The sequence below is a fragment of the Schistocerca nitens genome, chromosome 3 (assembly GCF_023898315.1).
Source record: "Schistocerca nitens isolate TAMUIC-IGC-003100 chromosome 3, iqSchNite1.1, whole genome shotgun sequence".
NCBI lineage: Eukaryota > Metazoa > Arthropoda > Insecta > Orthoptera > Acrididae > Schistocerca > Schistocerca nitens.
The window spans coordinates 314,433,090-314,442,010 of record NC_064616.1 but is presented as its reverse complement, the minus strand read 5'-3'; positions in this window follow the sequence as shown (position 1 = coordinate 314,442,010).

Below are 8,921 nucleotides of genomic sequence, written 5' to 3'. Positions count from 1 at the left end.
CAATAATTTTGTCTGCAAACGCGGCCACTGCAAGAGCGGCAAAACAAAATGATAAATATGTTGTCAACGATATGAAAGTTTGTTGCTGTTATAGGTCTTAAAATATCTGCATATCTACGTAATACACGCACTTCTGAAATATCTGAATAAATGCTTTTCAGATGGAGTGTGCACGTAAACTGTAATATCTTGGAAGTTATGCTGAAGCGATATACTAAGCACTGATACAAGCAATTTAAAAAGCACATTTCAAAATTCCCGTGCAAGTTTATAATGTTTGTAGAAAGGACTTAGATAAGCAAGGACTTTGATAAGCAACCCATATCCGTAAAAGTCCGTTTGGACGTAAAATAAGTTAGAAGACTGGATCGCTCTCAAGTCTTTTCCTTCACGGTCCGCACACAGTGGAAACAAGGAGCTCTGACCTGCGTCCTCTACAGGAACAGATGGAGTGGGCAATATTTCGAGTACTCGTCATTGGGTTCTCCTCTACATTACGGAGGACGTCTACTACGTCTACTTCAGAGTCGAGAGTACAGTGTATCGATGGAGCACTACAGTCAACCTTTCTTAACAGCAAATGTACCAGTTCCTTGGAGCTTGTAGTCGGACGCAAAATGGACAATAAGTACTGACGATGGCGACGCTTTCCCAGTTTGTGTTGTTTACCATGAAGCGGAAGAATTGAAAGTGATCCAATCTACAAATCTATTTTATATCCAAATGGTACATTTCTGGAGGTGGGCTCCCTATCAAAACGTTATGTCCTAACTCCTCTCTACACCCCGTCGAAGCTTGTAATTAAGAATCGTGAAACACCCTGTATAACATGTTACAATACAATATGTTGTTGTTATTTTCAAAATTATAGACGTCCGTGCCTAGATAAAAGTGAAAGCGATGAGAAGTTATTTTTCCAGGGGCAGGTTGAGTGAGAGAAGATCCGCACAGTGTTACAGAGAGTGTCAAAATCCGAGTTGAGGAAGATTGTTGAGGCAAATTGGTCATGTTCCTTTCTAAACAACTATTTCAGCATTAGTTTTAGTTATTTAGAAGATACACAGGAAATCTTTGTTTGGATATGCATATAGGGAGCTGAACATAAATCCACCACCGCAAGAGTTCTGCATCTTACTACTGTACCATTTAGTACAATGAACAGTGAATGAGACACAGAACAATACCGAAGTGATAGCACGTCCCTGGCAGAATTGTCAAAGCTGCATCCCCCGATCACCTCCATCTGTTAAATTTCTGCAATTTTTTCTTGACCGATTTGGCAAACTTTATATTTTGTTAGCAAAATCAAAGCACAATTGAGAAACATTGCTTAAATGAGCTACCAGTATGCTAAAGAAAATTACTGCATACCATAAATAAAATGTATCATTGTAGTACATAAATTACAAATTGTATAAACAGTATTATATCTGTAGACATTACAGCCCACCTTGCACTTAAAGGCAGTATTGATATATGCTACACCACTAACGTCAAAATCCAAGGTGATGGCCACTTGATCTTGGAAGTGTTAGTGTTATAGTGTTAGTGCAGGTTGCCTACATGCTGGGACAATTATATCAGTGATGTCATCATCCTTATCAATGGTGTCATCAATTCATATCCCCTTTCCCCCATCCTGTCTTCTCCAGCCAATCACAATCCCAGGTGGAGGAAGTAATGCAGTTATAGTAGTGTGAAAAATAAAAATTCAAGATGGCAGCACTAGCCTAGTAGTGCCTTCAAATGGCTCTGAGCACCATGGGACTTAACTTCTAAGGTCATCAGTCCCCTAGCACTTAGAACTACCTAAACCTAACTAACCTAAGGACATCACACACATCCATGCCCGAGGCAGGATTCGAACCTGCGACCGTAGCGGTCGCGCGGTTCCAGACAGTAGCGCCTAGAACCACTCAGTCACCCCGGCCGGCAGTAGTGCCTTCCTGAGAGCCCCCTCTCCCCCTCTCAGCCCATGACGGGACAGTATTAAAATGAGACAGTCCATTGTGTAAAAAGCTGCCCAGTTCAAGGTTAAACAATAAAAATTACACAACCTTCACTCGAATAGGTGCCAATGTCAAAGACATGTATTATTTCCATTAAAGTCATAAATATTTATGTAAAATGGCGTCAGATATTAGCCTCAAAGTACAGGTCACTATTTAGAAAATGATCTGGGTCACCATTTAAAGAAAAGGAGTAGGACTTTCTCTAAGAAATTGCAGCATTTAAAAAATGGAATTGGCCGCCATTTAAAAATGGTATGGACCACCTTTTAAAAAACAGAATGGGTCACCGATTAAAGAAATGGAACAGGTCACCATTTCAAAAATGGAATGGGTAACTGCTTGGACAATGGAAGGGGTCATCATTTTAAAAAAATGGAACAGGTCATCATTTATGGTAATGAAATGGGTCACCATTTATTGAAATGGAATGGGTCACCATTTTTTAAAAAAAGGAGTGGGCTGTCATTTAAAGAAACAGAATTTGTCACCATTTAAAAAAAACAGAATGGGTCACCACTTAAAAAAACGGAAGGGGTTACCAAAATTGATCTTCATATTACTGCAAAATTATAACAAATTGGCCCAAAACTGTAACATATTACCCTCCATGTTAAAGCACAACTGTATCAATTTATGTGCCCCAAAACTGCAAATTTATGATTTTTATACCAAAGTAAGTTTCACATTTCTCTCTCTCTTTCCACCTCTGCCTCATCACTAAATGCCATTTCTCATGTGTGCCCATACAACATCGAAAAAATACCCAGTATCTGACGCTCGCAGCACTGTTGGCTGAACTCTTTTCACCGTTTCAGAATAAGTTTAAATACCAGAGCTTTATTGTTAGTAAAACACACACACACACACACACACACACACACACACACACACACACACACACGCACGCAAACACACACACACACACACACACACACACACACACACACGCACACACGCACGCACGCACGCACCTGAATTTTGCACCATGTTAAAAATTATTGATCTGAATTGTTCTGCATCATGTTCAAAAAAGTATAAATGCTTGATCTTAATCATCAGTAACACACACCTATTATGGAAGTTAGTATGACACTTGCTTGGAAAAACAGAGAGAAAAAGAGGCTAGCGACGGAATTCTCCCCTCATGTCTCATGTGTCTTGATAACACACTGCTCAGCCTGATCTGCTAAGAGAAAGAGAGAATGAGAGACGGAGAGAGAGAGAGAGAGAGAGAGAGAGAGAGAGAGAGAGAGAGAGATGACAAATTGGAAATTTGTGGTAGAGTCTTAAGGGACCAAATAGCTGAGTTCATCGGTCCCTAAGCCTACACACTATTTAATCTAACTTAAACTAACTTACGCTAAGGACGACACACACACCAATGCCCGAGGGAGGACTCGAACCTCCTACTGGAGGAGCCGCGCGTACCGTGACAAGACGCCCTACACCACGCGGCTACCAAGCGCGGCAGAGAGATGACAGATACGACATACAGTATGTGATCAAAAGTATCCTGATTGAACGTATGCCTGCGAGAGTGGAAGCTGTCATCAAGGCTAAGGGTGAGCCAACACCATATTGAATTCCAGCATTACCGATGGATGGCGCCACGAACTTGTAAGTCATTTTCAACCAGATTGTAATGGTACCACCGGCCACTTAAACGATAATCCTCTGCGATGAATTTTTAAGATGTGAACGTGAGATAACCTAATCGAAACAGGACAGTCAAAGTGGGATTCGTTTCCGAAATACTCCAGCAGAGTATAAAAAATAGTAAACGGTGGGTCAGGAACAGACGTTCTCCCAGCACAAAAGCAAGTTGTAACATTACATATTAAAACAGGTAGGAAGCCTACTTAGGAATTCTTGTGTCAAGCAAAATGATAAAGCAGAAGGTAGTGCTAATGCTAATCTAACCTTCCTTGACACACACACTAAACTCTTTCCTTATATTTGTTCACACTACAACACAGTCACCTAATGTTGCAGATAAATGTGCTACTCACTAGTAAGTCAGATAATCAAATGGCCAATGAGATAGTAAACAGCAACATACGCCTCTCAACAACACGTACCTTAAATGAAGTAGGTGCAACAGTTTATAAAACCTAATTCCGACACACATGAAACTAGTAGCAAAACTGAAGAGGGAAAGCTTGAAATGATTCAGAATTTAGATCAGAAGGTCTACTAATGATCATAATCTATAACTTTATTGACTACTACAGGGTCTCTATGCCTGTTCATTAACTAACTTGTATTAGAATAGATAACACAATAAACAGTTCTTTCTTAACCTCGGTTTGAAGCAACTAAACAGAATGCAAATCTAACTACACTGCATTGCTTCATTAGATAACTAGGCTGGTACATGAGGACCCTTAAACTGCCATGGTTTGAAGAACCGAGCTCATTAACAACCTTTTCTCATACATACTGGTGTAGTTTTGTTTTAATCTTCCTATCTTTAATTATTAGTTAAGTAAAGTACAACAAACTATAACTCTTTAAATAACAACTGTGCTTTCATAAGCAGTCTTTTGACTTACTCAGAATTATAATTGGCTGTGCAAATGACAACACAACGTTAAATTCAAGTTCAGCCACTTTCTCATAATAAATTAGGACATTAAATTCACTAGGTTAGGAACCCTGTGGAGTTTTTAGTAACATCACGATTATTATTGAAATCAAGCAAAGTTTACAAATACCTGATCTATTTACAGAGTGCCAAATACAAAACAATTTAGAGGGAGACTGGTGGCGCAATTTGCAGTGGCTATTAACCTGGCGGCGATGCAGTCATGGCAGTATTGTTGGCCTCGCCATATCACTGATCTTCTTGACGTCGAAGAAATATTTTTATAGGGCCAAAAACCATGCCGTGATAATGGTATCACCACATTCAGCATCCTAGGCCCATAAATACTGCCCTCAGGCTGTTCTGGCATCAGAACTCCAAGAATAGGAGCCAATATGATCTGTAGCTGCTAGCGAAGTGTTAGCCACAAAACTGCTCTGACGAGACTCCTTACTCCTTACGAGTTGCCACTTGCGCGCCAACTACACCTTTTCCACTCCGCCTGGCTAGTTCCGCAGCTGCGGCGCTTCCATACATCTTTTACATTCAACCCTACGCTCCCTAATTATGGACCAAGTCATTTATGGTACATTACATAACAATCACTTCCGCAGTTATTTAAATTCACAAGCATAATTTAAACAACAAGCGCAGAAATATCGATACAGATACAAAATAGGCCAAAAATAGGTGCTACAAGGTGTCCGACTACTTCTGATCACGTAGTGTATGTCAACTTGCTAATGTTACGTTCACGAAGCACAAACATAAGGACTGGGACCAGGGAAAAATAAGAAATACTCTAAACATAAAATTTGTTGTATAGTTTCTTCATACAATGTTTTAATATAATGTATTTACATTCAATGTTTTACGTACAATGCTTTTGCATTATCAGAGTAGTTACAATGGATCACTAAAGTTCCATCATGATAATGAGAACATGAGTATGTGAATTTACTTCAGTCACAATTTACATCTTTTCACGTATTTACTTTAGTTCCAGGCTTTCACATTTTTTTACAATAAAAACAGTCATCACCATTTTTCATATGGTAATCGTCGCAAGACATTATGTTTACCTTATCAGGACGTATCAAATGTTTGTCATCTTGTGGATATAAAAGCAGTTTACGTCGTTTAATAGCAGAAACAACATGCTTTTTAGATTGAATTATGTACAGTACTGTAGTTTGTATTACCTAATCGAAGAGCCACTGACTAATCGAAAGTGGTTAACCTACTAACAGAATATTGTTTTATAACTTCTGCTAAGTGCATTATGCACCCAGACTAGGTATCAAGAGAATAATTTTTGCTTGTAGACCAACAAATTCTGTAACAGATTCACCATTAAGTTTGTCTTTCATTATACTAACTTCTTTTTTATTTTCCATCGGAATATTGTATCTGTCATTTGTAAGGAATCCCGATATATCGATCCGTGTATGCATATGACTCCTGATATCCTCGTAGATATTTGAATTTTAATGTGACAGGTAGGGTGACACTCGAATTTGGAGTGAATATTAATGATTTTTCTCAATAAAATAACGAACAAGTTACAAGTTACAGAACTGACTTCATCTCTCTATTGTAAACCATTAAGACTGTGTTGTGTACTTTTTTAAGTAAAAAAGTTGCGAAGGAGGACACTAACGACATCGACGAAAGGCCTTCGCTTAGCGCGATGGTGGTTGTTGGTAGCTCTGAAAGCCACAATTTTCAACTTAGAGCAAAATTTCAAAAACTGCTTTGAAACAGTTGATATTCCCTAACTTAGTACATAGGAATATTAAAAAAAATGTTTTAACACAATAGTGCGGGCTGAGATGAAACTTAATGTTTTCGACAAAAAAGTCGTTATAACACGTACACCACATAACGAAATTGAAATACATCGCAAAAATCCTATGTCCTACAGTAGAAAAGGCGCCGACTCACAAGTTACAAAGGGCATAATTTAATTGCACGTATGTTTCACGACCTATAGCTCCTGCCAAATTGAAAAATACTGTTTTGGAAAAACAAGCGATTCAAGTTTCAACTTGCGCTTTTTAATGTTGACATTGAACAAAGCTTTAATCGCAATGCCAGCACCACGCAGTTGGCCTTTTTTCCGCCGACATAGAAAAACACTCATTTTGACGAGATTATACAGATTAACTGGTTCCGCTTGCCAGTCGAAGGTTTTTTTTTTTCACGACTGTGATGAATTTTCGAACCTTTCTAACCGAATAAATACAGTTGTTTGTAATTTCCAAGCACTCACGTTTTAATTCTTATAAAATTCAAGCGAAATTACAAGTTAAGCTGACGCGAGACAACCACATGCTCTCAGACTGATTACTACCAACCAATTATATTCCGAACAGAAATCTTGTTGAGAACAGTATTTTAGTTGATACTACTGGCCTTTGTGATACTGTCGGAAACTAGTAGCATCTTCATTCCGTCTGTAACTATTATAGTATCACACCGGTTGCATCCGAAATATCGCATGCGCAGGGCCCCCATACAATAAATCACTGTTTTAACATATTTTACCGTTTATGACACTCATTATATGACTGAGTCTTAAAAACAGACTCTCTACAGAACATTTTAAAACAGTAAAATATTGAGGCTACAAAGAAATTTCTACCTTGGTCTATTCCCTTAAGCTGTAAAGTGTAATGACCCTACACACATTAATATTTTTCGTAAACTTGGTGTAGTTTTACTCTCTGTTATTATGAGTGTCTGATCACACCTGCTATACTACATAACATTGTTACATTTTGGACGTCTTAATTAGTATCTAATTTCGGAGTAGCAAATAACAGTAAAATTTTCAATTTGAGAAGTGTTTCGAAGTAACTTACAAATTCTGAGTGCCTGAGTGTAAAGTATTGGGATATTAACGCTCGGAATACCAGGACGGGTCGGGCGGGGGGTTTCTGGGGGGGGGGGGGTACTTTATGCCCATCTTATGAAAATATTTTAATTTAGCGAGTTATTTGATATTTTTAAAGTTTTAAAAATGTATTTATTGTTTTTAATCAACTCTTATACCAATTTCAAGAAACGTTTTAAAATTCCCAGTCGAAATTAACACAAAAATTTAAGCATTAGTAGCAGATATCGCTTTTCTAACTGAATGTCATACTTAATATTTTCAGGCTGAGGACCTTACTTACACATCACTACCTCTTATGATGAGAGAAAAAGTCAACAACATACACAGTAACAAAATATGCACTTTTAAATTTTTTGTGGTGGTCGTAAAGGAGTAGTATGCATTATTGAAAGTGTCTTGATATTGCTAAGAGTGGGCGCTGTACTGGCGCTTTTTCACCTTGTCTAAAATATTCTTTGCTATATTTCTTTGTCTTTCATTTGCACTTGAGAACGAATGCTATTGCACATAGTCACACAGAGATTCTATATTGATAAGTTGATTAATACTTCCTATGACATATGAACGCGAGATGTGGTTGATGGAATGTGAAAGTTAGAGAAATACGGGACTTGCGGGACGTATTAGGCGTTTTTTCGAGACTTTTTCTGTTAATCCTTCCAGTTCGGGATTAGAAGTGCCACTGCAGGATGGTCCCGCAGAATGAGGGTCGCTTGGCCGCCTTACAATAGCATATGTTTCCGACTCAAATCTGCCCACTGTTTACACTGTACACAATATCTGACTTGTGAGACCTGCGTTTCTCCCGGCATATACAATGTTCAAATAACGTACAGGAATGCAGCCGGGTGACGTAGTCGACAGCCATTCATATTTCGATAGGAGTATACACTGCGATTTTCAAGGCATAGCTGCGGCAAGTACACACACGCACTGTAAACACTACCGCCATCTCACAGACCAAAGACGGCAGACGTCGTAAGTTACCGATACTGAGTTAATAATCAAGGGGTGAGGAGGCGTTAACTCTGTCCCTCTGTCTTTGACAAGAGAGAGAGAAGGATTTTATTCAGAATTTTTAGTTTAAAGAAACGCAGGTCTTACATTGTTGACCTCTACGGGGAGGAAATGTATCGTTGCTTGCGAAGGTTGGATATACTTCGCAGCAGTAGAGTACGACTGCAATGTGCGTTGTCCTTTTTGCTGAGGTGTCGTGATCAAATTGTTGTTTCAAGGTTTGCCATAGTTGTGCATCATATTAATTCTCCTGCCGCCAATCAAGTAACGCACTGACCTAGTTCTTGTTCGTCAAAGGATCCATTACGCTCATCGGCAGATGGATTTTGTTTCCAAGGAATTATTTCGGCTTCACTTAATGATTGCTTCAAAAATTTCGGCTCTTTCTTGGGATCGACTGGACGGTGGT